We start from the raw sequence: 19,771 nt of genomic DNA on the forward strand, positions 1-19,771 counted from the left end.
TTTCCATGCACATAAAATACATGCTTTTACTTCTCCCCTCCTAATTCTTCCCTTCTTATCCTCTCTTGAGGCAACGTCAATCAAACTCTTACCCACTCCTCTCCATGAAATTTCTAATGAAAATATTACCAATGAGCTCTCCATTGTTAAATCCAAAGGACAAGGCTCTATATGCATATTAGACCATCTATCGAAAGCATTTAACATAGTTGATGTCAAATCCACTGCCTGGAAACTCCTTCTTCCAGGATGCCACACTCTCCTGGTTTTCCTTTCCCCATTCTGGTCTCCCCCTTAGCCTCCTTTGCTACTTTCTCTTTCTACCCAAACTCTTAAACATTGGAAAGCCTCAAACCTAAGACCGTTTCTCTGCCCTAAATATTACTCTTTCCTTTGATGATATCATCCTATCTTTGATAGTAAATATTACATAAATATACAATTCCCAAGTATTATATTTTTACTTGACTCTAGCTCAGACTGGTCTTCTCAACTCTAGGTTCAAATGTTCAGTTGCTTACCCTGCATTCCACTTGGAAGTCTAATCACAAACATAAACTCTTCAAAACCAAAATCCTAACTTTTCTCCTTGATGCATTTATTTCCTTCCTCACTGCTGTCAGTGGCAACCCCATATTTCCAGTTTATCAGGCCCTAAAGCCTAGAGTTGTTCTTAATTTCTCTCTTTCACATCCACATCTATTTCATGTGCAAATCTTATAAGGTAGACCTTCATCTATTATAAAACCCAAACATATCTTACCTAACCCCTGTCACCTTGGTCCAATCCAACATCCACTCTTAACCAAGTTATTAATAACAGCATAAAGGATCACCTCCTGCTTTTACACTTTCTTCTTCTAGGTCTATTTAAAATTTTTAAGTGAATCATGGCTGGGTGTGGTGACTCACGCTTTTAATCCCAACACGTTGGGAGGTGAAACAAATGGAAGCCAAGCTCCAAGCCAGTTTGAGACCAGCCTGGGCAAGATAATGGGACCTCTTCCCTACAAAAAATAAAAAACTTAGCCAGGAATTGTGGTGCACACCTGTAGTCCCAGCTACTCAGGAGGCTGAGGCAGGAGGATAGTTTGAGCCCAGGAGTTTGAGGCTGCAATGAACCATGGTTATGCAACTGCACTCCAGCTGCATGACAGAGTGAGGCATGTCTAAAATATAAATAAATAAACCAGAAGAAACTCCTGTCTTATTTTTCTTGTTTAAAATGAGTCATATTATGTCATTTCACTGCTTAAAACCTCTGATGACTTTTCCTATCATCCAAAATGACAGTCGAGGTCTTTATAATGGTCTATAGGACCTGCATTATCTACTCTCCCCTTTTCTCCTCAAAATCATTCCTGTTACTTTCCTTCTCTCTAACTCTGCTCTAGCCACATAGACCATGTTGCAGTTCCATGTATCTGGGCCATGCTCTGGCCTCAGGGTCTTGGCACTTGGCTACTCTGGCTGAAATGGCTTTCCTTCAGATATCCTCATGGCTGGCCCCTTCACCTTATTTGGTTTTGGTTCTACACCAACTTCTCAGAGAATTCATCCTTAACCATGTAAGGTGGAATTACAGCTCCCACTCTGGACTCATATGTACCTGCCTCCTTTACTTTTCCCCATAGCACTCATTTCCATCTAGCATGATGTACGTAATTTTCTTGCTTATCTTTCTCTCCACCATGATGTAAGCTCTGACCACCTCAGTACCCAGTGGAGGGTCAAGTACATGGTGAGTGCTCAAAATATGTTCGAAGAGGAAATCTATGCACTACCGTACCCCACACACATACAGTTACACCAACAGATATTTCAGAGTGTTTTACATTTAATAGATGCTTAACAAATGGTAGTTGGCTTGTAAATAATTCCATCTAGAGACTATATTATACACAGTGTATTTACTGCATTGCATGCAAACTGACTGTGAGAAGAGCAATGTAGCAGATCAGAATCCAGGAATAGCTACAAATTTTTTGTTTGTTTGAGATGGAGTTTGGCTTTGTCACCCATGCTGGAGTACAGTGGCCCGATCTCAGCTCACTGCAGCCTCCACCTCCTGGGTTCAAGCTATTCTCCTACCTAAGCCTCCTGAGTAACTGGGATTGCAGTTTCATGCCACCACACCCAGCTAATTTTTGTATTTTTAGTAGAAATGGGGTTTCACCATGTTGGCCAGGTTGGTCTCGAACTGACCTCAAGTGATCTGCCTGCCTCGGCCTCCCAAAGTGCTGGGATTACAGGCGTGAGTCACCACACCAGGCTGGCTACAGTTTTTATTCCTTAGGTTTACACATATTAAAAAATATTGAAAATTGCATGGGTTGTATATATCTTTCAAAAATAATAAGTTATGTAACATAAATAATAAATTACATAAAACTGTGAAATGTACTTGTGTTTATCTTGATTTCACATATTTTGGTAAACTTTTTGTTTAATTTCATTAAGAAATAGTTTAATCATCATTGCACACCATTTCAGAGTAAAATTAGGAAAACGTCTACTACAAATGGGTTTTCTGAGGGCTTGCCAAGGATTTGCAGGCAGTGGGTAACCATTCTTTCTTACCATATTTTCAAAGGAGTTTTTACTATTGCATAAATCTATAGCAGTCAATTAAATTAAAATATGGAGAAGGGTTGAATGCCTAATTACATGTTAAAATTGAAGTCTGGAAAGAGATTACATAAAGTAGTAAATAAAAGCATCACATCTGTTCAAAATAATGTTTCTAGTTTTTCCGCAGAATCACTGTACACTTTTACTCTAAAGAAGCATAGGTTTGGCCGGGTGCGGTGGTTTATGCCTGTAATCCCAGCACTTTGGGAGGCCGAGACGGGCGGATCATGGGGTCAGGAGTTTGAGACCAGCCTGGCCCACATAGTGAAAGTCTGTCTTTACTAAAAATACAAAAAATTAGCTGGGCGTGGTGGCAGGCACCTGTAATTCCAGCTACTTGGGAAGCTAAGGCAGGAGAATTGCTTGAACCCAGGAGGCAGAGGTTGCAGTGAGCCGAGATCGCGCCACTGCACTTCAGCCTGGGCAACAATGCGAGACTCCGTCTCAAAAAAAAAAAAAAAAAAAAAAAAGAAGCAGCATAGGTCTCTCTACGGCCTATCTTTCCTAGAACTTCCTTCTTTAGGTTCTGCTCTCTGTTGATATATTAGTCTGTATAAACATGTACATTGATACATTAAATTACTTCCTATGTTGCTTTTTAAAATATTAGCAGGTGCCTCCTGAGGACTCAAAGATTTAATACACAAGATTGAAAATTAAGAGTATTTTAGGCATATTGTCAGGGAGATTATTGGAAATTCGGTGGGCAAGATAATCTTTCACCCCTCCTCTAATCACTACCCCATATTATACTCTTTTTAATAAAACATGAAAGTGTCTTCATGTTTAGCTGCAGGAGACAAATAACTTTCAGGAGTCCACCAGAGGGTGTTCATTCATTTGTTCGTTTCAACTAATACTTAAAAGTTCTGTGGTTAAAGTGCTTTAGAGACCACAAAGTATTTTCATATTCTTCTTACTTAACCCTTACAACCCTCAAATTTGCAAGGATAAACATCTTGCATTAACAAATGGGAAAACTGAGACTCTCCTAAAAGTTTAAGGGATTGAGCAAAATCACACAGTTAGTTGACAGAATCATTGATACCCAAACCTATATATTCTAATGCTAAAAGTATCAGTTTCCCACAATACTTTAACTCAGCATTTCTAATATGCTAAATGTAATCGAGTCTTAAAGATGCGTAGCCATGGTTCCTACACTCCAACTACTTACAGGAGGGTGAAATTCTGTAACACATAAAAGAGCCTAACTTTTAAGAATTACAGTCAACATGATGTTGAATAACATAAAAATGTAAAGATATTTATAATTAGCATAAATTAAGCGAACTATTGTGATTAGACATATGGAAGAACTTTACCATGTAAATGTAACTTAAAAGTCAAAAATTACTAGAGTAACTTTCTTAAGCACATGAAATCTGCCCTTGAAAACCATAAAGAGAAAAATCTAGAACTCATCCTGGGATGAGAGTGACATGCACTTCATGGAGTCAAAAAACCTTCTAGGAAGTTTAGAGAAATCTAGTGTTTCACAATTCCAGGTGTCTTATTAACTTACCATAATTCCCTTCGGCAAATCACTTGGCAGTCAGGGTCACTGGCTCTTGAAGCTTGCAGACCGACACTGCCTGAGAAAAAGGGGTGGGAAGAAGACAACATTAAGCAACTCATCCTTGCTATTAGCCCTGCTCTGGTCCCTTGTCTATTGGCCAGTAAGAAAACAATTTCCCTATTCTTCATCCTTTTTGGATACCTATGATAGAATTGAGTCTATACTTTCATTTCCTGTAAGGCTTGAGATGAGCCTGGCTTATATCCATCCTTTCAGAAACTGGAGTCTTCTTTCTGAACTCCAGGTAGACACTGAGATCCCATTCTTAGCTTTCACTGTTTCTGAAAACTGCTGCTTATGTGCCTCTTTCTTTACCTGAGGAATGCCTAAAGAAGTTTTAGCACAGATCCTGGCACATAGTAGGTATTCAATATTGATTGAAAATTGGTATACAACAAGAAAATATAACAAGGTCTTGGCCTCCAATGCAACTTAGAGTCTAGAAGAGAAAGATAAAAATATAAATACTAAGTGTTACAGATGCTATAATGAAAGAAATAGACTGCAAACCTGGCATTAATAATTTTTTTCTACGAGAGGGATCAAAAAGACTTCTTGGGGGAGTTGAGAAGAATGAGTAAGATTAAATGAAGAGAATAGGTTTTGCCAAGAATAGTGGGAAGACAGGCAGATATTTTCCAAAGACAGTGAGTAAAGTCATTTGTATAAGGAGAATGTACATATTGAAGCATGGTAAAAGATAAGCCTGGAAATCTAGGTAGATCATGAATAGGTCAGAAATTTACTTTTTTAGGCATTAAAAGTATCTGGAGTGTTTTGAGCAGGTAAGTGATCTAATTAGAGTACTATCTTAGAGTTGTTCCCAGGGTGGCAGTTAACAGGACATTTTTTCAATGAAAAAAAATTGAAAGGAGGACATTAGTTAGGAAACAATTTATTTACCCCAGCAATAAGTGATTAAAGTATGATATAAGTTAATAGCAATAGAATTTTAAAAAAGGAACTAAATTTTGGCAAATTATGTGGGATTAACTTTCACTTCTTACAATACCATAAAATTTCAGTAAAAGAATTTTAAAAATGCATAAAATTACATAAGAAAAACAAGAAGTGGGAACAAAAAAAATTGAGATGCAAAAAAAACAGGAAGATATCCAGCAGAAAATTAAGTCCAGAGGAAGAAGAAAGATAGTGTCTGCAAGGTGCAAGAGTGGAGAGTCAAGACACTAGTCACTTCATGCCCTGGAATCCAGGGAGGCCTACAAGTTAGAGGCATCATGTTCCTCTGACGGCTGAGGTGTAGTTAGGCAGACAATGTGAAGATTGGTTGCAACTCTCCAAAAGCATTTAGACCTTTGCATATCCTAAAATTCTCTAAGAGAAGAGATCAGGTCTAAAATTTTCCCCACTTAACAGAAGAACGAGGTTCAGGTTTTACTCTCTGGAGACTCTTTGAACCCAGAGACACCAAACACAGTCAAGACTCTGCATGAAGGTCTACACATTGAACAGTGAGACCCATATTATACTCTTCCACTTTTCCATCACATAAGCAACCAGCTTCCCTCACAGGAAGAAGGCTGGAGGGTTCATCTCTTTGGAACCACTGGCTTAAGGAAAAACTCTTGACATTTGGGGAAAGAGTATCCTTGAGAAAACAACTGTGTTTCTATCTAATTATCCTACAGAAAAGCACACTGCTCAACAAGCCCTGAAATTAACACAAAGCTTCTAATATATTTCTAGGGTTTTACTCTTAAATGGCAAATAACAGCCAAGGATGAGGAAAGTCATATCACTAACTCAAACACAGAAGCCCAACAAAGAGAACAAGCAACGCAGAAGACCTGAGGCAAGGCAGGAACTAGGAGAAAGAATGCAAAGAAACTCTATAATCAATCGCCTTAAAGAGATAAAAGTCTCTATAATCAATCACCTTAAAGAGATACAAGTCGCCTTAAAGAGATAAAAATTTACGGATAATATATCCATAAATTAGAATATTTAGACTATTATTTTAAAATGACGGAGGAGCATTCAAACAATAAAAGCTCCTAGAAAATAAAATATGATTAAAATAAAGATGACAGAATCTTCCAGAAAGCATAGCAAAAATACAAAATGAAAAATAGGTAAGACTAGATAAAATTTTAGAGGTTTGTTACTAAAGTTCAAACAGTCAAATAAGAGCCTCAGAAAAAGACAAAGAAGAAAATGAAAGGAAATAAACTATACAGAAAGAAACAAAAAAACATCTAGGATTGAAATGTCTGGATTTACACATGGAAAGGGCAGATTAGTATCTACCACAATGAATGAAAAGATAATTCATAGCAAAGCACAGTACTGTAAAATTTCAGGGAATTGAGATACAGAGAAAAACAGGCAATTGGAAGCAGAAAGAAAATTGAATTTCATGCCTTCAACATTTTGTGAATAATAATTTTCAACATAGAATTCTGAACCCAGACAAACTACCAATCAAATGAGAAGGTAGAAACAAACATTTTTAATTTTTCACGTACACAAGTTCTAAACAAAATTACCTCTCATATACTTCTGCTCAAGAAATTACAAGAAGATAATCCTTATTAAGAATCAAAGAACAGGCCAGGCATGATGGCTCATGCCTGTAATCCCAGCACTTTGGGAGGCCGAGGCGGGTGGATCACGAGGTCAGGAGTTCATGACCCGCCTGACCAACATGGTGAAACCCCATCTCTACTAAAAACACAAAAATTACCCAGGCGCGGTGGCATGTGCCTGTAATCCCAGCTACTCAGTAGGCTGAGGCAGGAGAATCACTTGAACCCAGGAGGCAGAGGTTGCTGTGAGCCAAGATTGTGCCACTGCACTCCAGCCTGGGCGACAGAGTGAGACTCTCTGTCTCAAAAAAAAAAAGAAAGAAAGTAAAGGTTTTGAACTCAGTAATCTCTACCTTTCTTCCATCTTGTTTGAGATGAATTTACACTTGTGTTAGTATTAACCGTGGAACAACCAAGTGACTTATATGCAGGAGACTGCTGGAAATGTCGAACCCAAGTTGAGACAAGCAGTCAGTGCTGGAGAGGCTGACTGTAGAGGTATCTACAAGGAGATATGCACACAGCTGGAGAGAGTAAGATCTCCAAAGCACAACACATAGAGACAGAAATGGAAAGTTAGGACTAAACTTCAGGCAATGCCCACCTTAGGGGAAAACTAGAATAGTGAAGGTGTGAGTTTAAAAATACCTGTATAACAGGACAGATAGCTATTCATACATTTGGCTTTGGAAGAGTATGAAGGGTTTGATTGTCTTATGAATTCAAAAATCACCTTTGAACTTAAACAATTAGGAAATTTTGATAGTAAAGCAAATTAAAATAAAATATTTGGAATTCTAAGGAGTTATACAAAAGATAAGCTTTTATCCCCCTTTCCCTAAAATAACTATAGTTATCATGTTACAGATGTTACCATTTAGGGCATCTATGTGAATAAAGATGGGATTTTTATTTTTCACCTTTAGAAAAGTGGCAGTGATTGAAATCTTGCCTGAAACCATGAATTTTTCATAATAGCCAGGTGGCTATTCAGCCAAGCACTCTAACTCTATAAGCCTCAGCTGCGATCCAAGCAAGGTTAAATGAAAATAATACTTGACAATATTTCACCAAGCCGTATCATTCATGCACATGCCACATCCTTTCATTTATTTTTCATGCATAATTATTCATCCATACAGAAAAAACAAATCAGTAAACACACGAAATACAAATCCAGTTTTCATTTACAAGTAGTAAAACCCCTTCTGAATTTTGTTGTTCTTCGCTTTTGCATACTAACCACTTTATTTTATAGTAATAAATTCTGTATTCCAAATGGTTAAAAGCATTATAATTTACAGGATAAATCCTGTATTCTATATGGTTGAAAGTTGAAAACATACAGGTTATTATATAACTTGTATATTTTCTATTTTTAATGGCAACAAGAGGACACACAATTTTACACAAACATCTGTAAGTGTATGTATACATGCACACACTTTTTAAAGCATTTCTCAACTTTAGGCCATATGATGCATTCCTAATTTTGTATTATCATTTATATCAAACTTATTAACAACTTAGTAAAAATAGTTACATTTATTTTAATTTATATTTTTTCATTACTTTCTTGGGTAGTTATTATACCCAACATGGCATTAGTTGGCTTAAAGATGTGAAAATTTACATGATTTCATCAAGTATTGTGTTTTCCCCATCCAAAATATTCTGTCAAATCACACTTTGAGCACTACTATTTTAATAACTTGGAATAGTGTTTCTCTCTTCAACTATTTCATCCATCATGGTGAGTAATCCAACCAACTTATTTCTTGAGACCAGTGGGTTAACCTTGAAGCAAGGTTAGTATTTTTACCTAAACATTAGAAATCTTTAAATATTTGTTTCTCATAAATATTTAATTCAGCACAATAATTACAATATTAATTAGACGTAGACTACGTAGATTTCAACAGGAGAAATGTAGTAATGTGAGTCACTAGGGGGCAGCAAAGATCAGAGAAAAGGCATGAATTCAAATGCTGATTCTTAATCCAAGTTAATAAAAACATTGAGCGTTCTAGAGATACCAAAGGGCCAGTGCTTTCCCTAAATGTTTCTCTGAATCTTATAGTCTTATCTATACATCATCTTGGAACAAAAACCTGCACTATTCTACCACCTTTTAGAAAATTGACTGCCACTTCAATTTTTATCAGCAAACAATGAACATTTTAAGGCTTTCTCAAAAATGAAAACTGCGTAACTTCCTGACAATTACGGTAGTTCCAATTTTTTAAGAAAGTTATGAAATAGGTCATTTAGACTTTCTGTGGGATTTCTGCTTCTCCAAAAAGACCAGATGTTTCCTCATGATTTTTGTTTCCCCATCTTGAGCAGTACAAATGAAACAGATTTATAACTTTTTAAATACAGTGTTATTTTCTGAGTCTTTAGGAAACACACAAGTGTTTATAAAGGAAAAAATATTGCATCAATTATACTTTCAATGGCCATTACTACTAATAGAAATTACTTTAAAATATTTTAAAAACAGGTTAATAGGAAAACTCAATCATCTACCTTTTCCTTTTTGAATTCTCAACTTATTATATATACATGTTTACAAGTTTATTAAATGAACATCCATTATTTTAATATCAGAAGGGAGTCTAAACTTATTTTTAAAAGTCACTTATGAGCAATATATCCTACTTTTGCTGGGCCTTTTAAAATTCATAATAAAATGCATTGAAAGTCCTGATTCTGTTAGCATTCATTCTGGTGGGTTTCCGGATCTAAGGAAACATCAAATTTTACAGGGGTTATTTGGAAATAAAACCCACAGAGCAACACAATACTAGAGTTGTGAACTAACAAAATAAAAGAGTTTGTTTATCATGTCACTGTTCCAATATTGACCTTGACCATGTGATGTTGACTTTATTCATTCCCTATTGAACATTCTTGCAAAATTATAGTTTGTTTCCTTGGAGCTTAGAAATTAAAGGAGAAACAAAGGGTACTTATTAAACAAGAAGATGTGCTTGAAGCTGAGAAGTAGCTGGTCCATTTGGGAATTGATAAAAACATAAAAATGTTAAAGTAAAGACCCCTCCATATCATTACAAGTTTCCCATTTATCTGTAGAAGGAAAAAGATATTGGTTTGAAGTTTTAAGAAGACATAAAATAAAACAGATAAAAAGAAGGTAAAATGCCTGAAAACCCCTTTTTATTATGACTACAAAGCTTTACATTTTAACCTAAATGCTAACGACTTACAAATCTATTTTCCTACTCCTATAACCAAATAGTTGAATGTTTCTACCAGTGTTCAAATACTTTGAAGTACCTCAAGGTCAATGTATTTAAAGCTAACTCATGGCCTTCTCATCTAAAGCTGCTCATCCTCTTATTTTCTCAGCAAAATGTGGGGATTCCACATCTCATCACTTCACCCAAGTGAAGTAACCAAAAAGCGTCCTTGACTGTATCCTCTCCTGCATGTCCTCAAATCAACTAATTTAGCTTATATTTATTTTATAGATATTTCTCAGATCCTTTGTCACTTTACAGACCTGTAGTAACTTAACTGAACTCTACCCTGAATCTCTCAAAAGCATTACCTATACTATCAGAACGCTTTCACAGATGCCATTATCTCACTCCATTGTCCAAATACCTGCAATAAGTCTCCATTCATCTATACAATAGAGTCCAAATGTCCTAATATGGCATAAAAATAGCCATTACTATTGCATTTAAAGCAAATTCTTGACAAATATTTGTTGACTCCAAAAGAATCCAATATTCAGTATTTCTACATTTAGACAGGGTGTTGGCACAAAACCAGAATATTTTTGGGGTGATATCAAAATATTTAAAGTGAGAAAATTAAATACATGTGTATGTATATATGTAATAGATATTAAAAATACCTTAAACTGCCAGGCATGGTGGCCACGTCTGTAGTCCCAGAACTTTGGGAGGCCTAGGCAAGGATCACTTGAGGTCAGGAGTTCGAAACCAGCCTAACCAACATGGTAAAATCCCGTCTCTACTAAAAATAGAAAAATTAGCCAGACATGGTGGCTTGCACCTGTAGTCCCAGCTACTTGGGAGGCTGAGGCAAGAGGATTGCTTGAACCCAGGAGGTGGAGGTTGCAGTGAGCCAAGATTTAGCTTCTGCACTTCAGCCTGGGTGACAGAGGAAGACTCCATCTCAAAAAAATAAAAAATAAATGTAAATAAAAATACATTAAACTGACATATAAATCTGTTTTTTAATTTCATCATGGCTTTATGTATTTGTCATATATATGTATATATGTGTATGTCTTGTGTATATATCACATACATATATGTATATATGTGTCCTGTGTGTGTTTGTATATAAATATATATATATTTGTATATATATATTTGTATATATGTATATATATTTGTATATATATTTATATATATACACACACACGTCAGTTTAATATATTCTTCAGCTTTAGAGGAAAATCTAGCAAAAACAAGCTAGGTAGGCAGTAGTTAGGACAGAGATTGATGAAACAAATATTGTTTACATTTTTGCCAGAAGCAATGTAGAGAACAATGAAAGTGTGTTGGAGATTTGTAGATTTAAACCCAACAGTATAGGCCAAAGACAGTATTTCAGTTTCTTAATTGCATTCCTTTTTTCTCACATTTCTCTTTCAAAAAACTGAAATCCTTGAGACTTTTGTAAACAAGGAACAGTCATGGCTGGGCATTTCCTCTGAAGAAAAGAGATAAAGCCAAACAAAGGCACTTTGATCTTCTGTTTGTGCTTGGTAAACTACCAGTCTTACGAAAGACCTTTCGTTTGTTCATTCGTCTCCCTCATGTGTCTGAATGCCCATAGAAAATGTTTACAGAGCAAAACAGCTCATTTCTTATTCCAGAAAAATCAAGCTGTTGCAACTGGTGGAGATTAATTAAAACGGCATGAGCGTGGCAAGCCAGGAAAGAGCAAAGCCAAATAAACAAATCTTTCATTACATCTTTAAAAATGATGAAGGAAAGAGATCATCTACTTATCTCTTGGTAGATCCTGAATATATATTCTGAATATATATTTTATATTTATATATGTATATATACATACCTTGCTTGGTTTTCAATTTGTATATGAGTAAATTCTTAATGATAGAGTGGCCTTCCTTTGGCCTCACCATAAAGCACTTTCCATTTCTGCTATTTGATGCATAAAACAAGAAAGAACAACCTTAGTTCTCTCTTTCCATTTGATAATTTGGTACCATATTTACCTATTATGCATCAAACAAATTTCTGATTTGGCTAAATTTTAATAATTCTAAAAGATAATAAAATGAATCCTTAAATATTAAAATACATCAATGTGAAAATCTCAACACTTGGAAAGAAATAGGATAAAAAATTATGATGAGGTACTGGGCTTCCATGCTTACATATAGTTAATAAAAGGAAATCAACACATGAAAAATTAACTAATGCTATAAAATACATTTGTGTTTTATACCTTTGTGGTACCTATGTCATAGTTATCACAAAGCAGAGACAAATTAGGTGATAGAAAGTCAGTTCATATTGAAAATTACTATTAAAATCTTGAGTTCATACTCAAACCATACATCACTTTTGTCTTTCTCCTGTGTTTCATTCATTCCATACAATGGTAAATGATTTTAGAACTTGATCATGTTTATTCGCATATAAAATAATATCATTTTGCCTTTCTACTATTGAACATGAGATGACTGCTCTCACTTTTCTTAGTAAGGTGCTACCTAACTAGACACATTAAGAATTTTTAAATCTTTCTGTTTCCATAGTATATTATTTTTAAAATTTGTATCCCTAAATTTCAGTATCAAAGAATCTGGCTTCATATGAGATGATTTGGGCGGGGGGGAGTTCAGGAAACCAGGCCTTGCTCTGGAGTAGACGCCGACAGGAAGCAAGGGCACGTCTATGATTGTTTATCTTAATAAATCTCATCTGGAAGGAGGGAAGACTGGAGTCAGAATAGAGTTGTCAGTGGGAAAGAGCGGCAGGCCCTCGTGTTTGCCAGGTTAGGGGGCTGCTTGGTATTTTGTGGCTGGAGCAGTGTTTATGTTTTGTCTGTGTTCAGACCTGGTTATGAGTGGTCTTACTTTTGTCTTAATTTATCTTGTTCACAGAGTGACCTTGTCTGATGTTGATGTTCTGTGAAATTGTTTATGATCAAAAGAAATACACAAGGCCTAACTGCAAGTACCAGGCCAGCTCCTCATACCAGTCTGGCTGATAGGACCAGGCCAGTCCCACATGTCAAGGGCTGCTTTTCTCTTACCCAGTTTCCCCTCTGGGTCAAGGGCAAACATAGTTAAGGCCACAAGACATTAATCCATAATATTTATATTTTTACCATCAGTAAGATTTTGCTGCTAAGAAGAGTTTTTTTAGAGAACATAGTCTGTAGTTGAATTAAAATTAGTCACATGGTCTTTCATTGCAGGATGAATTATTGAATGTGCTGGCATGATCATTGCTATGCAGAAACTCAGAATGGCCTACATCTGCCAAATGCAACGTAAGCAATTATCAGATGCAAAATGATTATTAGTCCTTGACACAAGTCTTGAAGCCAGGATTCTAGATTATAAAATCTAGGCAATAAATCCTTTTGTGTTTGTTTTAGAAGGTCAGGTCTCTATTTCATTTTATCTTCTTCATGTGTTTATGTATTTGTCTTGTAGTCCATAAGTGCAGCAAGAAGTATTTACTGTAATATAAATTTTCTCTTGGTTAATTATGAGGAAAGCAGGAGCATTGCAAATTTTTCCTAACCCTAGCTAATGAATGGAGACTAGTTTGTTGGGCATTCAGAGTATAAGTTATATTATTTATGGCTTTTGCTGGGGTCAAAGTAAAGCTTTGCACCATTTTGCCAGTTGTATTATTCCAAATGTGAAAATTATAGCTCAGATAATCTGTATGAGGGAGTCAGTTATCCCTTCCAAAAGTTTCTTTAAAAACCATATATGTACCTCCTTTTGAAGGGTGATAAACAACTTTTCATCCAGGGCTATATGAACCGCTAGTGGGAGGTTAGTTTTAAATATCTGAAAGTCTCTCATGATTATCTCATGAAATAGAACATGTAAGTTAATATGTAGCAAGCTGAAAGGCATCACCTAGGGAGACTGTAGCTAGAGAAGACAAAAGGACCCAAAGGCATTTCAATATTTAAGTTAGATAAGGAGGAAGGAACAGCAACGTAGGTAGAGGAAAAGTCCCTGGTGAATTAGGTAAAAAAACAAATAAATCAGGAGGATACGGTGCCCAAGAAACCACAGGAGGAAAGATTCTCAAGGAAGATAGATTGAGTGTAGGGTCAAATGCTGCTCCAAATCAAAATAAGGAAGAATACAGAAGAGGTCACTGGGTTCTGCAAAAGAAAAATCATTGGTCCCCTTAACAACAAACATTTCAGTGGACTTGTGGTGACAAGAGCTACTCTTGAGTGATTGCAACAATAAGCAGCTAAAAAATGTAATTTTTTAAAACTCTGGGTAGCATTAAATTACAAATAAATCTAATAAGAACTCCATGAAGTCTAGACTCATAAAATAATAATAAAACTACCTAAGTTTTAAAAGAGTAAACAGTTTAAATTTTTTATTGTGCTTTGATGAAATGACTCATTATAAATATATCTATTACCCTAAGATAATTTATTTATTTAACTCAATACAAATGAATTTATTCCAGAGTTTTTCATAAAACTTTGTTGTTGTTGTTGTTGTTGTTGTTGTTATTTTTATTTTAATTTCAGGGGATATACGTATGGGTTTGTTACATGGATATGTTACATGATACTGGAGGTTGGGCTCCTACTGAACCCGTTACCCAAACAGTGAACACAGTACCCAATAGGTAATTTTCAATCCTTGCCACCTTCCCTCCCTCCCTCCTTTTGGAGTCCCCAGTGTCTATTATTTCCATCTTTGTGTCCGCATGTACCCGGTGTTTAGCTCCCACTTATAAGTGAGAACATGTGGTATTTGATTATCTGTTCCTGCTCAAATTCACTTAGGATAATGGCCTCTAGTTGCAGCCATGTTGCTGCAAAGGACATGATTTTATTTTTTTAATGGCTGCATAGTATTCTATTATGTATATGTACCACAATTTCTTTAACCAGTCCACTGTTGATAGGCACCTAGGACGTTCCATGATTTTGCTATTGTGAATAGTGCTGTGGTGAACATACGAGCGCTGGTGTCTTTTTGGTAAAACAATTTCTTTTCCTTCAGGTAGATACCCAGTAAGGGAATTGCTGAGTTGAATGGTGGTCTTATTTTTAGTTCTTTGATAAATCTCCAAACTGCTTTCCAAAGGGGCTGAACTAATTTATCTTTCCACCAACAGTGAATAAGCATTCACTTTTCTCCACATCCTAGTCAGTATCTGTTGATTTTTAACTTTTAATAATAACCATTCTGACTGGTGTGAGATGGTATATCATTGTGGTTTTGATTTGTATTTCTCTCATGATTAGGAATGTTATGAATTGATTCTAAAGTCTATAAAGAAAAAATAAACGTGTAATAATATCCAAGAAAATATGAAGCAGAAGAATAATAAGCAAAGACTAGCTATACAAGCAAAAAAAATGTTCTAAAACAATAGGAAATACTAGCACTGGCCACAAATAGTCAACATAACCAAGAAGTCAGATATAGTCTTAAATATATATGGGTTGTTAGTTACCGGTGAAAGTGGCATTCTAAATCAATGGGTATTGAGAGGCAGACAGGGGGAGGTGTGTGGATCAAATAATTCTGGAATAATTGGGTAGCATCTAGGGAAAACGAATGAGCTAGATGCTCTCTCTTGCTTCTTAAATACATTTCAGAAGGACCAATGTTTTCAAAGTGTAAAAACCGAACTATAAAATTGAAAGGAAATGAAAGAAAAACATTGGCAAACCTTCTCATATACTTGATAGTGTAAGGTATTTATAAGCATGATGTAAAAACTTTCAAAACATGGTGCAAAACTATTTAAAAATGTATAAATTTGAGTTCATCAAAATTAAGTTTTAAACTTAATAAATTTAAGAAAAAGAAAAAAAATTTACAAACTTACTAGCTTAAATATTTTAGTAATCCAGCTGCTGAAATGTTTGTTTTCTTAACATATATATATATACATTGCCCATACAAACTAATGAGAAAATTATCAACAAACCAATGTAAAAAAAAATGGGCAAAGACATGAATTCAGAAATAAAAAGAAACGCAAAGCCTTTTAAAATTTGAAAATATGATCAGCCTCAGTCATAATAAAATGAATGTAAATTATAATTGCATTTGGATATCAAGTTTTCAAATATTGCATTTGGCAAAAAGCAAAATTCTCTTACTACACTGTATTAGTGAAGGTGTGGAGAATCAAGCACTCTTATACAGTACTGGTATAAATTTAAGTTAGTAAAACATCTGGAAGGCAATTTTCCAACATTTACCAAAATTATAAATAAACATATCCTTTGGATTCAATAATCCCACTTTTAAGAGTTTATCCTATAAATACATGGCATAAAAATATAATTACAAAGATTTTCCGAGCCGTATTTTCTGTATTAGCAAGAGATTGCAAGCATTATAAATCTTCATTGTAGGGACCTGTGTAAATACATTTATGTGACAGCAAGCCAAGAAGTGGTTAAAAGGAATGAGACATACCTGTGTACACTTCATGAAAGATCTCCTTGATAAGTGGAAAAGCAAAGCATACTTTAATCTATGCAAAAAAAATCACTTCAACTTGGAGAAATCTTAGTATTGGGGATTGATGATAGAAGGGTGCTAACATTCTGTACTGCTCAAATTTTGTAAGACAGTCATATATTGCCTTCTCAAAAAACTACATTAAAATTATTTAAGTAGGACAAAAAGTGAATGCAAAGGAATAAAATGAAGGCAATGAGTGAGGACAATTATATGTCCTGTTGCTGAGAAGGATGCAGAGAAATTAATGCGTGATCAAAATTTTGTTATTTTTGTTGGGACTGTACGTTGCTCTTTATAGAGAAAAAGTTCGAAGACACCCTGAGGGTCTGACTACGCATCAGTCAGATTGAATCAATCTGAGAGAGAGAGATGTGATTCAAATGGAGGCAGGTAAAGAAGTCTTCAGAAGCCCCAAGGAATAAAATTCAGGTGAACAGAAAGGTTCACCTGTGATTAGCGCAGGGGCACTTCCATTTTAACAAGTAGAATGAAGAAAGTTGTTAGATTTCTTTTGTGTGAAAGTGACCAATCTTCGGTGGAGGACTTGGCCTTGCTGGAGAACAGGCACGTCTTCCATGTTAACAAGTAGACTACAGCATTATGGATACAAACGTAGCTACGTTTTTATAATTTTAGGTAAGTAGAGGATGTTCTGATATCCTGCATCTAATTAACCCATGAATTATAACACTAAATAATCTTCTGAGAGCAAGGCTTGCGAAAGATGGCGGAAGAACTTGGGGACAAGAACATGAAGGATAACACAGTCATCTCAGATAATCGGAAAATGAGTAGGAGTGTCAGACAGGGCGGAGGATGTTTTGAAGCTTGTGGTTAACAAATTAAAGTGAAATCAGTTGGACTTTTCCCCTGTTAAGCTATTGGGTTGCAAGCATGGTATAGGTGGGTAGCTGGGTTAATTGAGGCTCAGATATTGACAATTGTTACAAGGGGTTCAGATAACAAAGGAGATGAATCTGTTTGCAAGGGAGTGATTATGATGGTTCATCTTGGAATTTAGAGAAGGCTAAAAGGTAAATGAAGATAGGAGGTGGGAGGGGGTTGGTGAACAGTAATGTGGTAGGAAAAATGTATTGAAGACCTGTGTTAATTCAAACCATGATCATCCTAGGGATTAGTAGAGAAACTGAGCCAAAAGGATAAAAAGTAGGGCTAAGAGGAATATGCGAAATAAAAAATTTGGTGAAAGACTACAAAGTAGAAACACAAAAGTGGGTGCATGGTGTGGAATAGGGGAAAAGACTGCGATCAAAAAAGAGCTTTTCCATCCTCATTTTCTGAGAGCTGTGACACATAGTCAAACGATTAATTTTATTAAATATATTTTAGCCTCTTTTAAAATAAGCTTTTTAAATTATTGGACATACAATTTGTGTTACATCATATATTTTCTAATATTTAACCGTTGTTTCACAGAATAAAACTACTTGAAAATAGTGATTATTTTCTCAATAATCAGTTTTATTTTGAATGTTTATGTTTACAATTACATAAGTGATGAGACTTTCAAAACTATACTACCTTCAAAAACCTAATTAGATCACTTTCCATCCTTTTCCATACTCTTGGCCACACAATTTGGCATGGAAATGTTAAATCCATTCCTTGTAAATCTGTAATAAGTCATCTGTTTTTGTTTAGAGTTTTATGTGGAAATAATTTTTCAAAATGTATTTTTTACTTTCTATTCTTGATATATTTTAGAAGTTTATTATCTTCTACAAAACAATTATTTCATAGAAATGTTTAAATGTATTAGCATTGAGTATACAATAGTCTCATAATTTTAATATCCTACTTAAACATTGTTACATTCCTTTTCTCTCTTGAAAAATTTTTATCTCGTTATTATAGTTTCCACAAGTTTAGCTTTACTATTTTTCCCCAAAGAATCAACTCTCATGGTTTCCCTTGCAGTTCAACTGTTTTTTTGTTGTTCTCTAATTTCCTTACTTTAATTCCTTCCTTCCTGTTTCTTTTATTCCTCTCTTCTGTGTGTGTGTGTGTGTGTGTGTGTGTGTGTGTGTGTGTGTGTGTGTCCTTTTAATTTTTTCTGGACCATTCTAAGTTGAAGGTTTAGTTTGCTTTTTTTGTGTTGTTGTTTAACCATGTAATCACATTCGAATTTAGCTTTGAACCACTTATATTAGTTTTAATATAGGGTTCTCATTTTTATTTTTCTAATAGTCTACAGTTATAAATTTTAATCACTTCTTTATCTCACATATCATTTAGATGACAATTTGGAATTTTTGTTTACTGCTTTTGCTTTACAAACTTGGTTCCCTCTTTAAATTTTGTCTTACATAACAGCAGAGTTTCATTTTTATGTGTGTGTTAAAACAATCTATCATTTGCAACGACATAGATGAACCTAGAGAACATTATGTGAACTGAAATAAGCCAGGCACAGAAAGGCAAATACTGCATTATCTCACTTTTGTGTGGAATCTAAATAAGTTGAACTCTTAGAAGCAGAAGTAGAATGGTGGTTACCAGGGGCTGTGTGGTGGTGAAGGGTCGGGGGAATGTAGGGGTTGAGATTGCAGAGATGTGGTGAAAGGATACAAATTTCAGATAGATAGAAGAAATAAGTTCAAGAGACTGTGACTATAGTTAGTGGCAATACACTGTATACTTGAATATTGCTAAGAGAGTATATTTCAAGTGTTCTTCCTCACCACATAAAAATGATAAGTAGCTGAGGTAATACATATGTTAATTAATTTGATTTACCCATTTCACAATGTGTATATATTTCAAAACATCATATTGTATATCATAAGTATATAAATTTTTATTTTGTCAATTAAAAAACACTGAGCTGAAAGTCTTACGGGAGGAGTCTGAGAGTGATTTCAAGTCCCTTGATATACTTGACACTGAAATATCTCACTCACTCTCCGAGTTCATGGGCAGTCTCTAACTAGCAGTTTACCTTTTCTTCTAATTGTGCTTCACTATGGTTGATGTTTGTGTGTGTTGTTGGCTTTTTTTTTTTTTTTTTAACAAAAAGCTACTCAAAGAAATCAAAAGACTCCGGGAGTTAGTAACTTCTAATACCTTAGGCAGAAAGATCAAACGATAAATACTATTATCACTGAGGCAGGCATTATCTTCCCAAAGGGATTTAAAATCTATGTGGCAATGACAATAATTGTTATGCATATGTGCTGATGGTCTGAGAACAAAACAATACTACCAATATCTATATAATGCTTTGAGTTTTATAATTGATATTTGGCAAGTGCCAAT

General features: G+C 35.1%; 1 long non-coding RNA gene across 1 annotated transcript in view; it reads right to left on the reverse strand.

Annotated features, from left to right (window-relative positions):
* Positions 1–19,771, reverse strand: part of LOC129397642 (uncharacterized) — a 714,556-nt gene that overhangs the window by 589,097 nt on the left and 105,688 nt on the right. The window contains exon 7 of the long non-coding RNA XR_010112052.1: positions 4,157–4,226. This is a non-coding gene — a long non-coding RNA (uncharacterized LOC129397642). The remainder of the gene's footprint in view (positions 1–4,156; positions 4,227–19,771) is intronic.

Source organism: Pan paniscus, chromosome 3, assembly GCF_029289425.2.
Source record: "Pan paniscus chromosome 3, NHGRI_mPanPan1-v2.0_pri, whole genome shotgun sequence".
NCBI lineage: Eukaryota > Metazoa > Chordata > Mammalia > Primates > Hominidae > Pan > Pan paniscus.